Source organism: Dama dama, chromosome 5 (assembly GCF_033118175.1).
Source record: "Dama dama isolate Ldn47 chromosome 5, ASM3311817v1, whole genome shotgun sequence".
In the NCBI taxonomy this organism is placed as follows: domain Eukaryota; kingdom Metazoa; phylum Chordata; class Mammalia; order Artiodactyla; family Cervidae; genus Dama; species Dama dama.
This window is the reverse complement of record NC_083685.1, coordinates 56,634,426-56,658,748: the sequence shown is the minus strand read 5'-3', so window position 1 is coordinate 56,658,748 and position 24,323 is coordinate 56,634,426.

The following is a 24,323-nucleotide window of genomic DNA, read 5'->3' as shown; positions in this document are numbered from 1 at the left end:
ATCCCTCTGGGTCATTGCGGAGCAGTGAGCTGAGCTTCCCGTGTTACAGCAGTTCTCACTGGCTATCTGTTTTACACATGACCATGTACACATGTCAGTCATAATCTAATTGGTGTCACCTTCCCTGTCCCCTCCTCTGTGTCCACATATCCATTCTCTACATCTGCATCTCTATTCCCGCCCTGCAAATAGGTTTATCTGTCTCATTTTTCTAGGTTCCACATATATGCATTAATAGACGGTATTTGTTTTTCTCTTTCTGACTTACTTCCCTCTGTACGACAGACTCTATGTCATCTACAAACGATCCTATTTCTTTCCTTTTAGTGGCTGGGTTATATTCCATTGTATATGTAGACAATTAATCTTAATGGATCAGACCCATTAACTTTAATCAGTCAAAAATACTTCTGCAAAAAATAGCACTTCTTAACTTTTGCTTGATGATGTAATTTCTTTTGCACTTCACTCTCCTGTGGTTTTATGTATGTATTTCTTTTTTATGTTTATTTTATTTTTTGGCTGCTCTAGGTCTTTGTTGCTTTGTGCGGACTTTCTCTAGCTGCAGCAAGCAGAGGCTACTCTGGTTGCGGTGCATTGGCTTCTCATTGCAGTGGCTTCTTTTGCTGCAGGGCAGAGGCTCTAAAGTACACTGGCTCTAACTGTTGTGGCACGCAGGCTCTAGAGCACGGGCTTAGTAGTCGTGGCACATAGTATTAATTGTTCAGTGGCATGGGGAATCCTCCAGGACCGGGGATCAAACCCACGTCCCCTGCATTGCAAGGCGATTCCTATCCACTGTGCCAGAAGGGGAAGTCCTCTCTCCTGGTTTTAAATACTTATTAGAACCATTCACCACTAGGTGTCAAACTTTTAAATGTACATTAATTTATGAATAAATGAACTGTATGCATAAACTAGTGATCTACATATAAATATTAAACTTAGCAGTGTAGCTTTGAAATGCATGTGTCCGCTTACATGAGATACTTTTCCGTAGTAAATACTATAGTACCACACCATCCATAGTTAGTTGAATTTGCAGCTATGGAGGAACTGCAGATATAAGGGTCTGACTATCAATTACATTAACCCTGAATTGTTCAAGGGTCAACTGTATATAGGAAGTTATGAAACTATATGCATAAAACAATATAGAGCTTTATATAATTATATAAGAGAACTTCCAGATGTACAAACTGGAATTAGAAAAAGCAGAGGAACCAGAGATCATGTTGCCAACATCCACTGGATCATAGAAAAAGCAAGAGAATTCCGGAAAAACATCTACTTCTGCTTCATTGACTAGGCTAAAACCTTTGACTGTGTGGATCACAACAATCTGAAAAATTCTTAAAGAGATGGGAATACCTACCTGCCTCCTGAGAAACCTCTATGCAGGACAAGAAGAAACAGTTAAAATCAGACATGGAAAGACAGACTGGTTCAAAATTGGGAAAAGAATACATAAAAGCTGCCTATTGTCACCTGGCTTATTCAACTAATATACAGAGTACATTATGCAAAATGCTGGACTGGATGAAGCACAAGCTGGAATCAAGATTGCCAGGAGAAATATCAATAACCTCAGATACGCAGGTGATACCACCCTAATGGCAGAAAGCAAAGAGGAACTAAAGAGCCTCTTGATGAAGGTAAAAGAGGAGAGTGGAAAAAAACTGGCTTAAAACTCAACATTCAAAAAGCAAAGATCATGGCATCCAGTCCCATGATTTCATAGAAAATGAAAAAAATGGAGAAAAAAATGAAAACAGTGACAGACTTAATTTTCTTGGGCTCCAAAATCACTGCAGATGGTGACTGCAACCATGAAATTAAAAGAGGCTTCCTCCTTGGAAGAAAAGCTATGACCAAACTATATAGCATATTAAAAAGCAGAGACATCGCTTTGCCGACAAAGGTCCATATAGCCAAAGCTATGGTTTTTCCAGTAGTCATATACAGTTGTAAGATTTGGGCCACAAAGAAGACTGAGCACAGAAGAATTGATGCTTTTGCACTGTGGTGTTGGAGAAGACTCCTGAGAGTCCCTTGGACTGCGAGGAGATCAAACCAGTCTATCCTAAAGGAAATCAACCCTGAATATTCATTGGAAGGACTGATACTGAAGCTGAAACTGTGATACTTTGGCCACCCGATGTGAAGAACCAGCTCATTTGAAAAGACCCTGATGCTGGGAAAGATTGAGGGCAGGAGGAGGAGGGGATGACAGAGGATGAGATGGTTGGATGGCATCACCGACTCAATGGACATGAGTTTGAGCAAGCTCCGGGAGTTGGTGAAGGACAGAGAAGCCTGGCATGCAGCAGTTCATGGGGTCACAAAGAGTTGGACATGACTGAGTAACTGAACAACAAATATGCTTTGTAATAAACCAGTAATCTGGTGAATAAATTGGTTTCCTGAGATCTGTGAGCTGTTCTAACAAGTTGTTATAATAGAATCCAAGGAGGAGATCATGGAAACTTCCAAAATGTAGCTAGTGGTCAGAAGCACAGGTAACTAGAATCTCGACTTGTAACTGGCAAGTGGATGGCCAATCTTGGGATATTGAGCCCTTAACTGTGGGACCTAAAGCTATCTCTGGAGAGTATTGGAATTGAGTTGAATTGTGAGACATCCAGCTGATGTCAGAGAATTACTTTTTGTGGGAAAAAAGCCCATGTATTGGAGTTGATGTCAGAATCCCATATCCAAAGGAAATGAAATCAGTATCTGGAAGAGATATCTGCACTCGTATTCACTGAAGCATTACTCACAATAGCCAAGCTATGGAAGCAGTCTAAATTTTTGTCCAATTTCTTAATATAAAGAAATTGTGGAGGGTTGAGGGGATAAGAGATGTTTCTTTCTTTCTTTCTTTTTTTTTTTTTTTTTTGGTTACAGAAATTGGTTCAGGGCTGGCAAACAGGAAACAAGTCAATCCCTGGGTTGGGAAGAGCCTCTGGAGGAGGGCATGGCAACCCACTCCAGTGTTCTTGCCTGCAGAAATCCCATGGACAGAAGAGCCTGGTGGGCTATAGTCCACAGGGTCACAAAGAGTTGGAGACGACTGAAGTGACTTAGCACGAGTGAACAGAGAAAGAAGCCAGGTCATGGCACAGTGTTGTAACATTGGGTCAAGCCTCGTCTGAAGCCACTTCTATCCTTGAATTGTCAGTCGTGTTATCAGTCATCCCCATCCTACTCAAGGCAGATGGCTTTCATTTTTCCTTTCTATATTTATAACTTGAGGAGTCCTTTGACACAATATCTCAAGTAATATCACATCAGGAATAATTTCTGATGCCTTTAAATAATCCTTAAATCATGACTTTAAAAGTGTATGATATTGCACAGACGGGATGTACCATCTTTTATTGAAACAGTTTCTATTGTTGAATATTTAGGTGGCCTCACAAGCTTTCAAGTATTTATATCAATTTCCTCTGTCTATAATTCTATTTCATTCTGTTGTTCAAAATGGCCTTCTTCTTGTTTCTGTCTGCTTTTATGAGCCTTATGGTTTTTCACAGGCAACACAATAAGTCTATCGTGTTCTATCCATCAAGTAATCCTTCCTTGTTTGCTTAAAATTTTATGTGTCACTTTTTGCAAGAAGCCTAACCTTAAAAACAGGGCTCAAAACCACTCATTACAATATCACTGACAAATGGTCAGTCTGCCAAATTATCCAAATAAAAATATTTCTTGCTTAAAAGGAAGAAAAGTACAAGTGTCCGGTGAAAACATTCTGCTGTTTCCTCACCTTGCTAGTACCTAGTAGGTATTCATCAACACATTGAAAAAGTGAAAATGAAGGTCATTCGGTCGTGTCCCCTGGCTGTGTTTCACTAAGAGGTAAGCTTTGTGAAGGCAGAGCCCTTGCTAATTTGTTTCCTGTGGCATCCCAGTACTTAGAGCAGTGTCAGTAAATATTTTGAAAGATTGAATGAATAACCACAATAGTAATAATAGCAACTGCATCAACAGGTATATAAGTTTTAGTTTTCTATGGGTGCTATAACAAATTACTCCAACTCGACCGCTTAAAACAGTATACATTTATTATCTTATAGTTCTTTAGATCAGAAATCCAAAGGGGGATCAGGTCCTGGGGAAGAGTCTGTTTCCTTGCTCAACCAAATTGTCGGTAGAATTCTATCTCTTGCATTTGTAGCAGTGATCCCTAACCTTTTTGGCACCAGGGACTGGTTTTGTGAAAGAATATTTCTCCTAGGACTGGGGCAAGGATGGTTTCAGGATGATTCAAGCGCATTACATTTATGCTGCTGCTGACCTGACATTAGGTGGAACTCATGTGGTCATGCGAGTGATGGGGAGTGGCTTTAAATACAGATGAAGCTTTGCTCGCTTGTCCACCCGCCTCTCTGCTCCTGTTGTGCAGTCCGGTTCTTAACGGGCCACGTACTTGTACCATGGGGGCCCCTGATTTACAGGGCTGAGGTCGGTGTGCCTTTGCTGGCTCTTGGCTGAGGCAAGTTCTCAGCTTCTGGAGGCTGTCTGCAATATTTGGCCCATGGTCCCTTTCTCCCTTTTCAGCCAGTATTGACTCTTTAGGTCTATCCCAGGTTGCATATCTCTTTCTCTGTTTCTGTTTTTCCTTTCCCATCACTGTGTTTCTGCTTCTGACCTCCTGCTTTCCTCTTCTATTCAGGGCTCATGTGGTTACATTGGGCCCATCCAGATAACCCAAGACAATATTCTTGCTTTAAAGTCAGCCATTTAGTCACATTGATTCCCTCTGCAACTTTAGTTGCTTTTTGTCGTGTGATACGACATAGTCACAAATTCTGGGGCTATCTTTGGGGATCATTGTTCTTCCTATCACGGTGGATTAGGAAGTTTTTCTATTATCCATTTAGTATTCATAACTAAATTTTGATGAAAACTATTATTATTTTTTACTGATAGATGATAAAATAGAGGCCTGTGCATGCATGCTCAGTCGTGTCCAGCTCTTTGCAATCCCATGGACTGTAGCCCTCCAGGCTCCTCTGTCCATGGGATTTTCCAGGCAAGAATACTGGAGTGGGTTGCCATTTCTTCTTCCAGGGGATCTTTCTGACCCAGGGATCCAACCTGCGTCACTTGCATCTCCTGCGTTGGCAGGTGGATTTTTTTTTATTTACTACTGAGCCACCTATCTGGGAACCCTAAAAACTCTCTCACTATTAGTGATAAATATACAGAGAAATAAAAAATATAGTAGAACTAGTATTTCTTTAGTATGCTATAATTTAAAGTATTAGAATTAAGTTATACCTTTGCAAAAACTTTTTTAAAAAGCTCAGAGTCTTGAGTCAGAAAGACCTTTCTTCTTGTCTTGACAGCCATTTACTAGTTTAGTGACATTACGTCTCAATTAAACACCTTCAACTTCTGTTTTAAAATCAGAATGAGAAACATATTTAGAATAGCACTTCGGTTTAAAAGCAAGAAGCAGTGTTGTTTACTTCTTGAAACATTTTTGTGTGAGACCATAAGATTCTTTAAAAAAATTTTTTTAATGTATTTATTTTTTGGCTGTGTTGGATCTTCACTGCTGGGCACGAGCTTTCTCTAGTTACGGTGAGCAGAGACCACTCTCTAGATACAGTGCCCAGGCTTCTCATTGCAGCGGCTTCTCTTGTTGCAGAGCACAGGCTCTGGAACTTGTGGGCTTCAGTACTTGTGGCACATGGCCTTAGTTGCCCATGGCTTGTGAATCTTCCTGCACTAGGGATTAAACCTGTGTCCCCTGCCTTGGAAGGCAGACTCTTAAACACTGGACCATCAGGGAAGTCCAAGACTGTAAGATTGAGACAAGAGGCATTTTTCTGTTCAGCACTTTCAAGTTGCTAAATATATATGTGTTCATTCCTTCTTTTAACTCTGTCCACTTTTGCTGTCTATATCTAGAAGTTATGTAGTAAGATCTATGCAAATTTAAGGTTGTTTTAATCTCTTGTTCAGTTGACCTCTTAATAATTATGAAATGCCCCTCTTTTTCATTAGTAATATACATCTTGTCTCAAAGCCTATTGGGTCATATAATAGCATAGCTACCCCAGTTTTATTTGTGCTGGATTTTGCATGGCATATCTTTTTCCATATCTTTCTACCTGCAAACTTTCTGTATCCTTAGAGTCAAAGTGTGCCTTCTGTTATTAATAGTGTATGACTGGGGTTTATCCTCTTTATACAGTCTTCTATGTTTAGTTCATTACCCAGTTAAGGTGATTATTAACAAAGTAGAATACAAGTTTTCACTTTACTATTCATTTTGTTTGTCCCATCTCTTCTTTATTCCTTCATCCCTCCCTTCTTCCCCACTTTTGAGTTAATGAAATTTTTCTTTATTCCGCTTTTAGTTTTCTATTGGCCATTTAGTTATATTCTTTTTAAATTTTTTCCATGGTTAGCCTAAATATTAAAATGCACATTCTTGACTTATTAGAGTATGCATTAAGTTAGTAACTTCATCACTTTCTGAAAGATGTAAGTTTATTTCCATACTTTGACTCCATTTACTCCCTTCTTGTCCACTTTGTTTTCACATATTTTACTTTTATCATATGTTACAGCCTGTACACGACATTATTATTACTTTTATTTCAAATTGTCATTGTTTATTTGTATACACACACACACATACATATATATATATTAGAAATACCCATATATTCTTTCCAGGGCTCTTTATTCTTTCCTGTTTCAGCTGAAATAATTTCCCTCCAATTGGGAAAACTTTCTTTAGTATTTCTTCTAGTGAAGGTTTGCTGGAAACACATTCTGTCAACTTTTGTTTATCTAAAAACATCTTTATTATATCTTCATTTTTGAAGAATATTTTCTCTGGATATAGACTTCAAGGTTGGTAGCTAATATTTTTTTTCCTTTCAGCAGCTTCAAGATGTCACTCTCTTTTCTTCTATATTTCCTGGTTTCTGTTGAAAAGTCAGCTGTCAGTTTTATTATCATTCCTTTAAAGGTTGTATGTTTTTTTTTTCATCAGCTGTTTTTAAATTTTTCTTCTTGTTGTTGATTTTTAGCAGTTTGACCATGATGTGCCGTGGTTTTCTTTGTATTTACCCTGCTTGAGGTTGGATAAAACTCTTGAATCTGTGAGTTGATATTTTTACCAACTTTGAAAAATTATTGGATATTATCTTTTCAAATATTGTTTCTATTCCATTTTCTCTTTCTCCATTTTTGTCTCCTTTTAGGTTTACAATTACATATAAATTCAACATTTTTACTAATACCACATTTCTTTTTATGCTCAGCTCTATTTATTCTGATCTTTTTTCCCCCCATGTTTCAGTTTGAGTATCTTCAATTGATTTATCTTTTAATGCAATTATGCTATTTTCTGTAGGTCAACCTACTATTATTCAAGAACCTTTTATTTTCACACATTATATTTTATAGTTCTAGAGCAATTGGTTCTTTGTAAGAAATCCCAGTTTTCCTTTGGAATTCTACATCTTTCCATCATTTTCCCCCTTTTATTTATTTGCTATATTAGAACTGGCTATTTCAAAGCCCTTGTGTGCTTATTCCAATAATTCAATCATTTAAAGATCTCCTACCATAATATTTAATTTCCTTGATTATTAAACACATTTACCAAGTTCTCTACAAATCAAGTAAATTTTAATTGTATGACAAACACTGGTCTAATTCCGGCTGATAACTCCTAGCAGTGAGCTTTCCATGTGAGGAAGATAGTGTTAGGGACTGCTCATCTTTTTTTTTTTTTATACTAGTAATGTTTATTTATTTATTTTTTCCATTTATTTTTATTAGTTGGAGGCTAATTACTTTACAATATTGTAGTGGTTTCTGTCATACATTGACATGAATCAGCCATGGATTAACATGTGTTCCCCATCCTGAGCCCCCCTCCCACCTCCCTCTCTACCCAATCCCTCTGGGTCTTCCCAGTGCACCAGGCCCAAGCACCTGTCTCATGCACGCTCATCTTATCCCAAACTGCCTTACACTGAATTGGGACTGGGTTGCAGGTTAATATGATTCAGTTTGAACAAGTTCACCTCTGTTTCACAGGCCTGATTTTCCACATCTTTCTGTTGAAAGTCTGTCCGCCAGGTTTTTAAAGACTCAGTCCGCCCTTCAGAGGCTTGGGACTTTGGTCTTTTGCCTCCTTCTTCCCCCTGCTTCCCACTTTGGCAAATGTTTGTAGGAGTCCAGCCGGGTGTTGGAGACAGGTCCCATCCTCAAGTGAGACTTTCTTTGTCTCTTATACACCCTGGTACTAAAGGAGATTTCAGTGTGCTTTATAAAAGCTTCCTACCTCCAGAATTTAACAGATATACTGTGGGAAAAACCAACCATGGGTTAGAATGACTGAAGTTTCCAATTGTCCCGCCAACCCGCATGACCACTAAAAGCCTCGCGGATTTTTCATTCTCCCAGTGAAGATCTTTTGTATGGGCCAAACCCAATCATCAGCCCATGTCTAGAACTGGCAAATCTTCCACAGAAAGTTGTCTGAAACAGACTTCTTATCTCAGAGGGCTTTCCCTCCTATGAATTGTTGAATTCTCTTGATTCCTTAACTTTCTAAGGTCTTTTAACATAAAACTTTATGCTCTGCATTGTAACTTTTTAAAAAAAGTGATGGTAGTAGAAATAGTATAAATATTATCACCTACTATTTCCTACTTGGAAACAAAATACTAAATAACGAACAAATAAATTTCTCAAAAGGTTGCTGTGAGAATGCAATGCATATAAATTATGTAGCATAATAACATTTATTGATACTTTAAATTTATGTAAGTTATTGCTGCCACTGACTTATGGTCTTCACCTTCCACTCTGTTGGTCCTAGATTTCCCTTTGAGTTTAGCCGTATTTCCCTCTGTAGGCTTTTCTATCCATCTATAGTTGCTCAGTCATGTCCAATTCTTTGTGACACCATGGACTATAACTCACCAGGTTCCTCTGTCCATGGGATTCTCCAGGCAAGAATACTAGAGTGGGTTGCTGTGACCTCCTCCAGGGGATCTCCCCAACCCAGGGATCCCCTTGCATTGCAGGTGGATTCTTTACTGTCTGAGCCTCCAGGGAAGCTACCTTAGGCCTTTAAGAACATCAGACTCTGCTTATATCTCATTTTGTAATGGGTTAGAGTAATTTTGTCCCCTTGCTTAACCTTTGATAATTTGGAAATGTCTTGCTTCCTTAAATGTTCTCTCTTTTCTTTTCATCTTGCCATAGAGTTAAGATCATATCTGCCATGCTGTGGTCACCACACAGTGGTGGGTCATGTGTCCCAGTCATCATGGCAATGTTTTCTGCCTGGTAACCTTCAGCAAAGTTGGTAAATGAAAGGATCTGTCAGGTAGCTTTATTCATTTTTTAGGAGTAAACATACTTTAGAAACATTGAAACTATGACAGCACTAGATGCAGTTTGAGAGAACAGAAGTGGTGACTTATGCGATACAGTGAGACCCGGAATGCAAAGTAACAGAAGCTGATGTCTGTATTCACACTGCATTAACATATTCTAGGTGTACTGTTAGTACTAATTGTCTTCTGGTTCTATAATTAGCTTGCCATAGTCATAGAAGGTTTCTTCATGGCTACATATCATTAATAACTCTCCCCCCACCAACCATTAAAAAAACACAAACAAAAGCCATGAAATCAATAACTCTATTACTCCCACTCTCAGTTGACCCAGTTGCTCCATTTTCAAGCAGTTTTCTGCAGTGTGCAGAAGCTGTAGGCAGCTGTAGGCAGGAGTTAACTCTCTAGGATAATTCTTTCATGTTATTTAGTGTTTGGTTATGATTCTTCCCATAAAGTAGGGCAGTGACATTAAGAAAGTGACTAGGGCTTGCTTTCTATTATCTTTAACCTTGGGTGTATATGAAAGTTTCACTGCACTTTTATTTCCTTCTCCATGAAAGTGGCTTAATATGGCCTCCCAACTCTGTAACATGTCATTATATTTATGAGCATTTGCCTAGAACACTGTACTTTCAATATACTTTATAAATCACAATTCAGCTATTCAGCACACAGCCCTGTGAACTAGGTCAGCTGAATTATGTCCACCTTATAGGTGTGCAAACAGAGACATTAAGTGAATTAGAGACATGCCTAAGGGTATACAGTAAGAGAATAGAGAAGCATGTCAGAACTCATGAGTTCTTCATGCTCAGTACTTGCATGACCCTAAATATGTTATGTACATTTTAAGATTTTGAAACACAAATAATTTCTTACTAATGCAATGCCAGAGCAATGCCAGAAAGTTGAGAGGAGGTGGTGGTATCTTACTAGCACTTGCATTTTTAATCTGCCTGCACGCGAAGGCAAATGCAATCTATAAGTTTTATTAAAAATAGAATTTTGAGAAATTCCATTAATTTTTAAAACGTGTGTTGAGCTGTTTCTAAATTTTCACATTACCATCAGCAGGTCACAATAGCCCAGTCGGGAAGGAGAAAAGAGAGACACTCACCATTTCAAGTTCAGTGGTAAGTTGTAGAACTTCTCCAACTCCAACTCTCATTTTGATTTGCCCACAATAAAGCCTATCATTGCTGTGGTCAGCCTTTCAAGGGAAAAGCCAAATGCCTATTTTCTCATTAATAAATGTGCCAGGGCCAGTGCTGGGTCCTAGAGAAACAATTTTTAAGTACAGTTAAAAACAAAGTAACGTTCAAAGTGTTTCCAACAATCCTTGTTGTGTAAGCACATTAGCTTCTTGGCCTACAATCGGTGGTTTCCTTCCCTGTTGCATGCGCCATGCCCATTCTGGCCTCAATGTGGCCGAGAATCCTGTGATTAACTGGCTACAGGAAAGGCAGCAACAGCAACCAACCTAATTTTAAACCCTTGAAATGGCAGCTCCACACTGAAGCACAACAAATACGGCCAGATCAGAGGGTTTTTCATTAACCACACTTGACGGGAGGAAATGGTAATTCTTAAGAAAGAATAGAAATAATGGCTTTGGGCCTCAAGCAGTGATCTGCTGTAGATCTCCAGGCCGGGAGGGGTGACCACACAGGAGGAAGGCGAGCAAATTCGAAACGGGACTCTCTGTGGAAGTGAATCATGCTCAGAGTGGCAAGTATTTTTTTTTTTTTTTTCCCCTGAATTATTGGTTGGGTGCTCTTGAGCCAAATAGCAGAGGGGAACGAGTGGGCAACGAGACTGGGCTGGGAGTTCAGGCAGTTGTCCAAGATGGTGCCGGTGGGGAATTTCAGAAAGGGTCGCGCTGTGGCTAGTTTTTCCAACCAACTGCCTCAACTCAATTTTGCTAAGAGACATCATTGGCAATCTTGCACTTGCCTCCAGAAGAATGCGACAAACAACTACAAAACAAGTCAGTTGTCCCACTTCCTTTCCTTTTCTGCTTAATAATAGCTTTCTATCTTTTGATGTGCTGATTGTTTTTTAAAAAAATATGTTTTAATAACATTTTGCTACTGGCAGCAATTGATTGCTTGAAAGACCACAGCCATTCACACATACACACACGCATATGGGCTTAAACACAGAAATTTTGAAACATTTGGTCATTCAAATATTAATTTTTCAAATTATGGAGAATTTTACCTACTTCTTTGGCATACTCAACACTCAAACGGTTTCTCTTATGTCTTCAAATAATCTGTAAGGAAATACAGTTTAGAGAATTGGGTGAATGCGATTAAACTGTTTCTTGCTACCTTATGCTATTTACTTCCTGCCCCAAAACTAACTTCCCAGGTGGTACCAGTGGTAAAGAACCCACCTATCAATGCAGGAGACATAAGAGACTCAGTTTCAATCTCTGAGTTGGTAAGATCCCCTGGAAGAGGACATAGCAACCCACTCCAGTATTATTGCCTGGAGAATTCCATCAACAGAGGAGCCTGATGGGCTACAGTCCATGGGGTTGCAAAGTCAGACACAACTGATTAACACAACACTGAAACTTTTATATCAGCCCAGAGGTTTTCACTAAATGTCTAATCACCTACAGGTTTCCTCATTTCTTTTAGAAACCCAGAAAAAAAGAGAGAGAGAAGATAAAAGGCCAAATAATCTTCATGCTGTTAGCTTGAGCTGACCAATGCTCTTAGGCAGAGTTATTAAACATTTTCTTCCCCATTTTTAGAGGAAGAAGGAGAGTAGTAATGGTAGAACTAAGACTCCCATTTGGTCCTCTTCTCCAGGAGTCTTCCTGTAGAAATAGGACATTTCTATGCTGTGGAGCCAACCAGCTGTAGTCTACTAGTTCATCTTACTCCTTTCTTCTTTGCCTTATTAAGATCAAGAATCCAACACTCATCATTTTCTACTTGACTGTTGAAGTAGTAACACCATCTGGCCAACCCCTTCCTCTATCAGGTACTTGGAACAAGGATCCCTGACATTTGGGTGAAAGCTGCAGTAGGTTATCATAGCCGTGTTTGGACTTCCTCTCTCATGGATGGCGTACACAACCGTAAGCCAGAATGCACAGTAAATGTTAAACATTTGCTACATAATTATACCGATCGGCATAAGAGAGCTTCATGGTATGTTAAATGGAAGAGGCAGATTACAAAACACTATATGCAGTGTAGAGCTGCTTCCCAGGTGCTGCCAATGGCAAAGGACCTGCCTGCCAATGCTGGAGATGTAAGAGACGTGGGTTTGATCCCTGGGTTGGGAAGATCCCCTGGAGAAGGGCCTGGCAGCCACTCCAGTATTCTTGCCTGGAAAATCATCCCAAGGACAGAGGAGGCTGGTGGGCTACAGTCCATGTGGTTGCAAAGAGTCGGACATGATTGAAGTGACTTAACACACATGTATACACAGTATACAGTTTGATTTCATTTTCTAACTATATACGCTTTTTTAAAAGCCTGAAGGCATATGTAACAATGTTTCAGTGAAAAACCTTTGAAGAATCAGCGTTGTTTTCTTTTTTCTCTTATCACTATTTCTAAAATATTTGTTAACCCTCATATATAATAGTGCAGTAAAATTCATGCAATTTTAAAATTTTTTCAAATTTAAAAGTGATAGACAAAGAAAGACATTTATCAAGAAAGTGTAAGTTCTTTTGTAGCCTAGAGGAAAATGTATTGTCTATGTAACAACATTTTTTCAGATGAATGAAAATAGTAATAATAAATAGCACAGTACCGGGTGCTCTATTAATATTATCATAGCCTTCACAATAACTGGGCAAAATAGATATTACTGTTATTGTCTCCCCCATTTTACAGAAAACTGAGGGCCCCTAGAGTCTATCTAATTTGTTCAAGTTATAGTGGTTCAGCTGTTTTGCATAGTTTATTTCACCCTCTCTTGCAGTGAACTGTTAAGCTATGTATTTAATGTAAGGCTGATTTATCTACATTTGATAAATGAGAAAAAATGAGACTGAAGGAAGTAATGTGAGTGACCCAAGTGTTCCTGTGGTGGATGCAACAAATCCCTGAGTTTTTAAATTCTTTACTCCGGTGTTCTTTCTACACCTTTATTTTTGCAATAACCTTGAAAACTGGAACATTCATGGTTATACAGGTAACTCTCTACAAGAGAATAGCTGGACACTAGAAATGGTGCTTTCCAGAAACTAAGTTTTCCTTTTTTTATGATGATTTAAGAGATGAGTTTTCTTCTCTTGGTGGCAGTTTAAGTTTGCCTGGAATAAGAGTAAGGAATCCCAGAAAAATTACAGAATTTTTCTTAAGAAACAGAATTTTTAAGGGCCTTCTTGTTGATCTTTCAACATGTTGGGTGGTGGGTATTGGTGATGCATTCATTTCATTTATTTTATTCATTCTAACATGTCCTTTTTTCTCTAATATTTCTTAAAAGCTGATCCTGCACCAAGCTCTGAGTTAGGAGTTAAGACACCAGTTTGTACAAAACGGACGCTCCTGCTGTCATGAAACAAATTTGGAAATGACTAAACATACTACCCATGTGGAACCATTAACATCTGAACAGTTAGAGAAACTAAATTCTTACGGAGTAGAACATTAGCTCATGGAAATGATAAATGTGTTATGGGAGGTACCTGGGAAGACACTTGGGCAAAGTGTTCCTGTTAGGAGGTGATCATTTATAGATTTCTTAATAAGATTTGTTTAGTAAGCGAAGGGAAAGATAAATATTAATTGAGTACCTACCAAGTACTGCTAACCCACTCAGTCCCTTACAAAAATGCCAGGATATGGGTATCACTGTCTCTATACACAGGAAGAAAAAGGGATTTGCTTCTGTCTTAGTCACTAAGTTCTGTCCTATTCTTTGCAACCCCATGGACTGTAGCCTGCCAAGTTCTCCTACCCATGGTATTTCCCAGGCAAGAATACTGGAATGGTTTGCTATTTCCTTCTCCAGGGGATCTTCCCAACCCAGGGATTGAACCCACGTCTCTTACGTCTCTTACATTGGCAGGAGGATTATTTACCACTGCACCACCTGATGGTTAGCATTTTCTAGTAATAATACATTTTTATTATGTACATACCTCATTTTTAGATTAAGGTATGTACTTTGATACTGATATATATTTTATTGGAACTAAGCCTGAAGTATCTCTGTGGTATGCCTGTACTTCAAAAATAATACTGTGGATCTGAAACATCATTAGAACTATAGATCTCATTATACTCTGTTCCCTCTGCCTAAGTTTATTGATAATACGTTTCATTTTGCTCCCCCTTATGCCTAAGTTGGGGCTTCCCAGGTGGCTCAGTGGTAAAGAATCTGCCTGCAGTGCAGGAGACACAGATTCAATCCCTGAATTGGGAATATCCCCTGGAGAAGGAAATGGCAACCCACTCCAGTCTTCTTGCCTGGGATATCCCCTGGACACAGGAGCCTCGCAGGCTATAGTCCATGATGGGATCGCAAAAGAGTTGGACACAACTTAATGACTAAGCAACAGCAACAACATGCCTTAAAGTTATTTACCTGATCTTTCTAGACATAGGTAGGCATGGACTCTTGAGATATAAAAATGTCTCTGGAATTAAATGGTTAGGTGATACAGGTTTGCTGAAATTTCTGATAACAAATGCTAGAGTCCTTAAGTATTTTTAAATTTGTAAATAAAACCTCATTTAAAAAAAGCAAAACAAAAACAGGTGACAACTGAACTCCTCCTCACACTGTCATGAACACCACTTTCTCCGTTGTATATATTGCAGCACTGAAGTGTTTCTGACTTGGGTTGGCGTCAGTGGCAAGAGCCACTTTATCAGAAACAAGAAAGAAGGATTGATTTCAGGATAAAATAAACATTTACAAGGAATAAAGCCTCTTTACTCAGAGTGGTAGCTAGTAGAATTAAAACTATCTTTTTCCTCCCCATCTACCATGGGTTGGAGACTTCAGGAAATTATAGTTCTGACTTCTTTATGATTCTGTCTTCCATAGAATCACTATCTTATTTCTCTTGGATATGGTTCATCCAAGAAGCCTGACCACCCTGTCACAGGGGGACGTGGTTCCCAGCAGCACTGCCCTTTGTTCCAAAAATACTCTGCTGACCCCACCTGAATATGTACACAAAGGTTATCCGTGAATGTTAAGTGTGGGGAATGCCTCTGTAATTGGTGATATTTAAATACATGTTCTGGATACTCATGGGCGTTCTCTCTCCCTCTCTGTCAAGTGGACACACACACACACACACACACACACATACACACACCCCTGCTTCTTAAATTCTCAAGGCTTCTTTCAAAATTGAAATAAGACTGAATATCTTTTCTAGGTAAAACTTTACATATTTTTTACTAATGAACCTTTCACTAATTATTGATGCATTTTAGTTTTTCATGAGCATTCTTAAAAATATAAGGCAACTCTAAAATTAAAAATGCCAAGAGCAGAGTTATTTCTTGTTATTTATATGTACAATTAAAATATAATTTGTTGGGAAAAATGTTCTTGACTTAATTTTGAATGTGTTATTTGTCTAAAGTGTTAGATTTTTGGGTTGTCTTGGAAAGTTTTTTTTTTTTTAAAAACAGTATTTGCTTATTTTTCAATTAGAAAGAACTATTAAAAACAAACAACTTGACTCATTATTATTTAGAATTCTTCAAGAGAAATATATGGAACTTGTATATTAGGCAGATTGGCTAAAAGTTTAAAGGGTGATGTTTTTAGCTAACAAGATTTAAATGGCCCAAAGGTTAATTTCAAATTAAAGGGTATCTCCCTAAACAAAGTACAGCAACATAGGTGAGCTATGTAGCCTAAAAAAATGTATCTAAAACCAATCATTTAACTACGAGATGGTAAATGTCATCCTCTAGACTGAATTAAAGAATGCCCAACCCAGACCATCTCATTTTCTACAAAACTGCCAACACAGCAGTTGTTAAGTCCCACGAGGGAAAAGTATGTGTGGCCTCAAAGTTTGGACTTAAATTAAGTGCCTGATAAGAATGGCTTGCTAGAATCATTTGTTAGTTAAAATTATTTTATTATTTATCTAAAATAGCTTTGGGCAGTTACATAAAGCAAAGTTTATGTTCATTTTTCTCTTTTCAAAATAAGAGAATGTTTTGCTTCGTGTGCTTTGCGTCTCTGCGTTAGGATATTGGGGTTATATAAATTAATTGTATCTCTGCAGCGCTGACACGAATAGACTCTTTAGAAATAACATGTTGAAGGAGGGATAGGTTTTTTCTTTTACCACCCACATTATGTTATGAGTAGCACAGGGTATTCAAATGCTTTGGCACAGAACATGAATAAAGAGCTGATCTTGAAAATACCATTATCACTATTTATTTTGAAATTGACACTCTGCTCTATTTTAAGGCTTACACCCAGTTTTATCTGTGTATTGCAGATAATCCAACACACACATTAGAAACAGCTTCAAATATCTTTCTTTCTTCACCCCATCCATGGGTCTCTCCATTTAATTTTTGGAGGGAAAAAAAAAAAAGGTGAAGAAAACATGGTTCCAGAGAAAGACATCAACTGAGGAATTTTGTTTGTTATGATTGGACAGCTGCTGTTGGCCTAGTAAGGATCATTTTATGTTTTATTTTGATTGAAGAGATATCACTTTGCCAACCATAATTTTTACAATTCAGCTTTTCAGTTGAAATGAGATGACCTTTAGATTTTCTTTTCCTATTTTTTTTTCCACCAGATGGTTATTTCCTACAAGTATCCTTGTCTGGCTAGTACCTTAAAAGTGACTAAATTGATGTTGTATTGAATAGATTGGTCTTTTTATTCTGCTTTGGCTGAAACCAGGTATTGGTTAAGTATATTTAATCTAGTAGTATGAAAAAGCCCCATGGGGATTCTGTGGGAAGGAATCTGGCCCTCAGTCTTGGAGAGGAAGTTATTGATGTCCTTATTTGACAAAGATTTTACTTCTGAATTAAGGAGTTACTTCAAAAATATATTCTACAAAGTGATGAACATGAAGCAGTACTATTGACTGACCTCAGACTTTGGTTTGGGGCTACAGTGGCCTGGGTACATGGCAGGCATCTCTGGGTTCCCATTGCCTGGCCCATTATCAAAACTCCTCAGGTTTGGACTTAAATCGAAATGCTTTTTCTTTCACTTGCCTCTGAGACTGTTGACATCTTTGCAGAGTCACTATCAATATTTAGATATTGTGGAATGGGTTTGCTATGGATTGAATATTATTGTCCCCCCTCAAATTGATTTGTTGAAGTCCCAACCCCCAAAGTGATGGCGTTAGGAGGTGAAGCCTTCAGGAGGTGATTGGATCATGAGGATGGAGTTCATGTGAAGGATCAGGGTCCTTATAAAGGAGACCACAGAGAGCTCCTTGACCTTTCTGCCAAGTGAGAATATGGGAAGAAGTTGCCCTGCCATCTGCGAGCCCAGGAAGCCGGCATACACCCCAGACACTGAATCTTCCATGGCACCTTGATCTTGGTCTTCAGAACTTAATCTCCAGCCTCCAGAACTGTGAAAAATAAATTTCTGTTATGGATGAGTCATCCAATCTGTGGCATTTTTTTTTAAATAGCAGCTTGAATGGATTGAGACAGAGTTCGTATAGTGAACTTTTTAAAGTTCTGAGTTGTATAGCTGAGTTATCTCAATACACCTAATTAAGCTTAAAACAAAAGTTTCTGACTTCGAGAAAGAACTCATAACCCCACTGAGATGCATGTCTTCCCTGGGTAACTTAGTCTGAAGTCATGGAGATTCCATTTTTATTGACCATATGCTCTTAATTCCTGGAGTGCTAGGGGACATATGTGGCATCTTATGCAGGACTATTTTGGGATGAGGTCTGGTATAATAAATAGAAATAGCACAACAAGTGAATTTTACCAATGACACACGAACATCTTTGCAAAATGGATATTTGTGTCTAGAGTAGAGGAAAGTGAAAATGGAGTTTCCATTTATTGGCAGAGTTTCTAAAAAAGGGAAGAGCTGAGTTCTAACAGTCAATTGGTCGCTCTTCCAGAAACTTATTTTAGGGGCTCCAGGTAAAAAGCTTGCTCAATAAACAGCTTCATTCCATGAAATAAAATGCTGCAGTAGTTTCTCTCAGGATCATAAAGTGTTTCTTAAGGAGGTAATTAGTCTCCTGTAACTAGGTAAATTCTAAAACACCTAGTTTTATACAGTTGGGAGATTAGAACTCATTAGTTTATATACTTTTAATTTGGATGGATGAAGAAAGTGTTTCACTTAATCGTGTGTATGCTAATATGGAGTTCCAAAAAGTGGAATAAATTCTATCCAGTTACCGCCCCCACCATACACATTTCCATAATACTTGTGAACTCAATCCTGATTCTTGTGGTTTTTCTCTATTCATCTCTGCATATATGCTTCCATGACATTACATTACATTTTAACTATTTTTGTATTTCTATTCCCCTACTAGAATATGTTCTTTCTTTATTTATTTATTTTTAGCCTAGTTTGCAGAGTGAAGAGGAGGGCTCTGGAGCCAGACTATGAGGGTTCAAATCTCAGCTTCTTTAGGGATAGTCTTTGTGAGCTTGAATGAGTGACTTGATTTCTGTGACCCAGGGCCCAGTTCTATAAAATTTGAAAGATGATAAACCCAACTCATAGACCTGTCATGAGGATTAAATGAGTAAATTTATGAAAGTAAACCAGTGCCCAGGACATTGTAAGTGCTAAATAAATATTAGCTGTTCCTGACACACACAGCACTCCAACAGATGTTAATTGAGTGAATAATTATTAGAAATGTTTGAAAAAGGCATATCTTACTATTGAGGTGATCCAAACTCTTTATAGGAGTAGATGGTTATGGGGATGAGAAGGTTCACTTACAGATGTTTTAAAGTCATGACTCTTTTCTTATTTAATAGTGGGAGTCACTGTTTTTACATACGACACAAAAATACTCTCTTGGGTGGTCAGTTGGGTTCTTCTTTTGGCATGATCTATAAAGATACTAGAACAGCTATATCAACAAAACAAATAACCCATTTAAAAAACGGGCAGATGTGAACAAACTTTTCTCCAAAGAACACATACAGATGGCCAAGAGGCACGTGAAGAGGCGTTCAACACCAATAATTATTAGAGAAATACAAATCAAAACTACAATGAGTTATCACCTCACACTGGTCAGGATGGCCATCATCAGAAATTTACAAACAGTAGATGCTGGAGAGGGTGTAGAGAAAAGGGAACCCTTCTACGCTATTGGTGTGAATGTAAATGGGTACAGCCACTACGGAGAACAGTATGGTGGTTCCTTAAAAAACTAAAAAGAGAGCTACCATATTATCCATATTATCCAACAGTCCTACTCCTGGACATATATCTGGAAAAAAACAAAATTCAAAAATATACATGCATTCCAATGTTCATTGAACACTGTTTACAATAGCTAAGACATGGAAGCAAACTAAATGTCCATCAGATAAATGGATAAAGAAGTTGTGGTTTATGTATACAATAGAATATTTCTCAGCCATAAAAAAGAACGTAATAATGCCACTTGCAGCAACATGGATGACATAGAGATTGTCATACTAAGCAAAGTCAGACAGAGGAAGACAGTATCATATAATATCACTCATGTGTGGTGGTTTAATTGCTAAGTCGTGTCCAACTCTTTGCAACCCCAGGGACTGTAACCCACCAGGCTCTTATGTCCATGGGATTTTCCAGGCAAGAATACTGGAGTGGCAACTGGAGTTGCCATTTCCTTCTCCAGGGGATTTTCCCAAACCAGTGACTGAACCCAAGTCCTGCATTGCAGAGAGATTCTTTACCACTTAGCTGCCAGGGAAGCCCCGACATCACTCATATGTAGTATCTGAAAAATCATACAGATGAACTTATTTACAAAACAGAAAGAGTCACAGATATAAAAAAACAAACCTAGGAGGAAGTGAGGAGAAGGGGTAAATTAGGAATTTTGGATTAGCAGATAGAAACTATTAAAAATAGATAACTAATAAAAACCTATTGTATAACATAAGGAACTAACTACTCAATACTCTGTAATGATCTATATGGGAATAGAATGTAAAAAAGAGTGGCTATTTGTACTGCATAACTAATTCAATTTTCTGTAACCTGTAACTAACAGAACATTGCAAATCAAATATACACTAATAAAAATTAATTAAAAGAGATACTAGATCCTGTTCAGGAGCTTGGGTATTATCATTGTTAATTAAGTGGCCATAATGTAATCCTGTGCCAAACACATCAGCAGAGCTCATAATTTTATCTTCTGCTGTGTCATTATTACACCCATAGTTGGGCCAAGTATGTTCAGTTTGGTTATGGATTTCAGATGCATCAGATTCCTTTTATAATGAAATGCTATCAGTGGCAGAAGAAGCTATTCCTAGATTTGACTCAAGAGAAGACAATCTCACAGATAATGAAGAATGTGCACTGGAGATTAAGACAAAGAAAAATTAGCACATGTATTAACTTGGATCATGTTTATACTTTGTTGTCAACTGTCATCACTTGTTCAAAATAAAATCTCCTACGTTTGACTCACAGAGCCTGGCAGAGAATAAGCTATTTAAATTTCTCTAATTATGTTTAAAATTTGGCCTCTAATAATTCACCACAGGAATCTATTTTCCAGTCAGAGTTTTACAAAGTGATTCTTAACAGTCATCATGGATCTTTTTTTTTTTTTTCTTTTCATGGATCTTAAGTGATCATCTTTGCTACTGAATGAATGGAAGGTCTTCATTTTTTTGTCTTAGTTTCTGACTCTTCAAGAAATTGTGTGTGTTTTGAGAATGAGTGAGGTTCCATCTAGAGATAAATTAACATGAGCTACAATGTGTTTTTTTTAGCTTAAAAAATCTATAAGGGTAGTAGGTACCTTCTAAATCAAATATTTTAAAAGGTTATAAAATTAAAAAGGAAGAATCTTCCCCCATTCTAACTTTACAGAAATTATTATTACTAACATTTGCAATCTCTTTTTGTGCTCATATTAACACATATTAACACAGGACACAGAAATAGGGTGCTTTTTTCTTAAAACAAATTAGGTATCTTGCATATCATTCTGAGTTCTACCCTTTTCACTTTACTACATTCATAGGATCTTTCCAAGTCAGTGCGTAAAGATGTATATATTCTTTTTAATATTCACCTAGAAAAAAAATTCACTTAGAATTTTATTAGTTTTATCAGTTTATTTTTTCTCCATATTATCAGTTTCCTCTGATTTATTTAACCATCCTTTATCTTGGTGAAAATTTAAATTATCTCTAATTTTTCACAATTGCAAACAATGTTACGGTAATCCTTTCTATATCTTTTTACTTATTTCTAGGATTGTATTTCTCAAAGAGGGAAGTGGATTGCTGGCTTGTAATTTTTGTGTTTTGGGAATATTAGCGATGTTTTCTTTCTCCCCCGCTCCTGCTCCTGCCATATTCAAGCAACTAGGGTCTTTGCTGTTGATTGTCACAGAGGATGGACGTTCTAAATCTGAAATGAGAAGGGGAAAATGTCTTCAAGGGCTTTGGTTTCCAAAAGCCCAAATCCTTAGGGGAATGAAGAAAACTGGCAAAGACAAAATGTGTGGGAGACACATCATAAAAGACCGCAGAACTTCTGTTTTAGGTTAAAGAAAGTTTCTCTGGCCCGGTGGGGAAGAAGAGGGGGATGGAGGGAAAGTGAGGACAGCAGAGGCATTTGTAGGTCCTAGCAGCAGGCCAGGCCCTAAATTTCCCAGGTTATAATCTCAGTGAGGAAGCCAGCCCCAGGGCATGAAGGCAGCAGGGGCCCGTAGGAAAAAATCCTGCCTGTGACGAAGCAGATCTGCCCAGAAATGACCTTGTCAGGATTCCCTGGCTCTAGCCGAGTGGAGGAGCAGTAGGATTATTCCCAGGCCCTCAGCAGGGTAGGAAAGAGCAGAGAAAGTTGCTGGACATCAAGGGACCTTGCCACCAAGAACAACAAACATTCATCAGTGACCTGTTTGGGGTAAGAACGGAGGACTGGGTGAGCCAATGACTTCCTTGGAAGATGCTGGTGTGAAAAAGACTTCGCAGATCATGTACGTCTCCTTCTCCTCCCCCACATCTTGACATGACATCAAGACTTAGAAATGCTTGAGGGGAAAGAGGGCAACCCTGAGTTGGTTAGAATTACATTTCTGTGATTCAGCAAAATATGTTTTGTTACTGAGTTTCTTATCTATTCTATAGGATTTGTGCATTGAAAATGTGTTATAGTCACTACAATTTTTTCCTCCTCCCCCCCGCCCAAAAAAGAGGTGATTCTAACTGACACTCCCACCAATAGTATTTGAGGGCCTGTTTCTTGTATTCTTGTCAACACTAGATGCCATGGCTCTTTGGAATTTTTGTTAATTTACTAGGCGAAAAAATGTAATCTCATTGTTTTAATTTGTGTTCTCCTGGACACTGGTGAGCAAGTTTTTATGTTTATTGATTATATTTCTTCCTTTGTGAAGTGCTAGTGTAGTTTATTTTATTTTGTTTTGCTTTTATTTTGTTCAACCATATATTTTATTCTCTATTTAAAGACTATCTACTGGCTAATGACACTTAAAGCAATGTTTAGTCTCTAGACATCAGCCCTCAACCCCAAGAGAATATATCATGTTCTCCAAAAATATTGTTCCACTATAGAATCACTCTTTTTTAGCAACTCCTATGTCACTCATATTGATTGTTTTAATATCTCATGATTTTCATACAGAAAGAAATTTAGGTAAAGAGGGTGTGGAAGAGATATTGAGAAGTGATTTCAGTTATTTCCCAATTTTGTGTGTGTGTCATTAATGAAAAACAATGTAAAAATACATCGTTGATTTCCTAAGTCAAAACAATAAGGATGATAAAGGACTATGGCAATTTGTTAAATAATCTTTCTTTAATGTCCTTTCTTGTGGCTTTAAATTTGATTTCAAAACTCATTTACTTGTGTTCCTTCTTTGTGTTTTAAATTTTTATTGGAGTCCAGTTGATTGACAATGCTCTATTAGTCTCAGGTATACAGCAATATATATATATATATATATATATATATATTCCTTTTTAAAGATTCTTTTTTGTTATATTCTCTAAATTCTTCTCCAAGGTTTTCCTTTTCCCCCATGTTCTGATAAATCTCTGCTTGATATCTGGTGATTCTTTCAAAGTTTAATACGCAGCATTAGCCAAATCCTGGTTCTCTTGAACTGGCTACGGTGACGGGGTAATGCTTAGAAACCATTGATTTTAAAGGTGTCTGTGTGTGTTAATCACTCAGTCGTGTCCGACTCTCTGCGACCCCATGGACTGTATGTAGCTTGCCAGGCTCCTCTGTCCATGGAATCCTCCGGGCAAGAATATTAGATTGGGCTGCCCTTCCCTTCTCCAGGGGATCTTCCCGACCCAGGTCTCCTGCACTGCAGGCAGATTCTTTACTGTCTGAGCCAGCAGGAAAGCCCCTGATTTTAAAGGTAGAGGAACCGATATGTAGAGGATGCCGGTGGGAGTCAGAAGCACCCCCAGTCTGGCTGGCTCATTCCCCCTTTGCTTCTCTCCAATACTCAACCTACGCTCTACTTCTTAGCTCTCTTTCTGTTTCATAGGCTCTGAGAATTAGTTTGAAGCGCTGCTAGCTGTTCAAATAGAGGCCAGGTTGTTCGTCTTTACCATCTGAAAGCGGCTTTGATGGTTTCTGTAAAATGAACTCGCGGACACCCACCGCACCGTTGGCACCCCGAGCAGTCTCAGCAGAGATCAAAGGCGGCTCGTTGCGTGGAGGCCGCTCCCCGCGGACAGTGTTGAAGCCTCCTGGCAGGCTCTGCTGGCTGGCTTCTCCGTGCTGCGACCT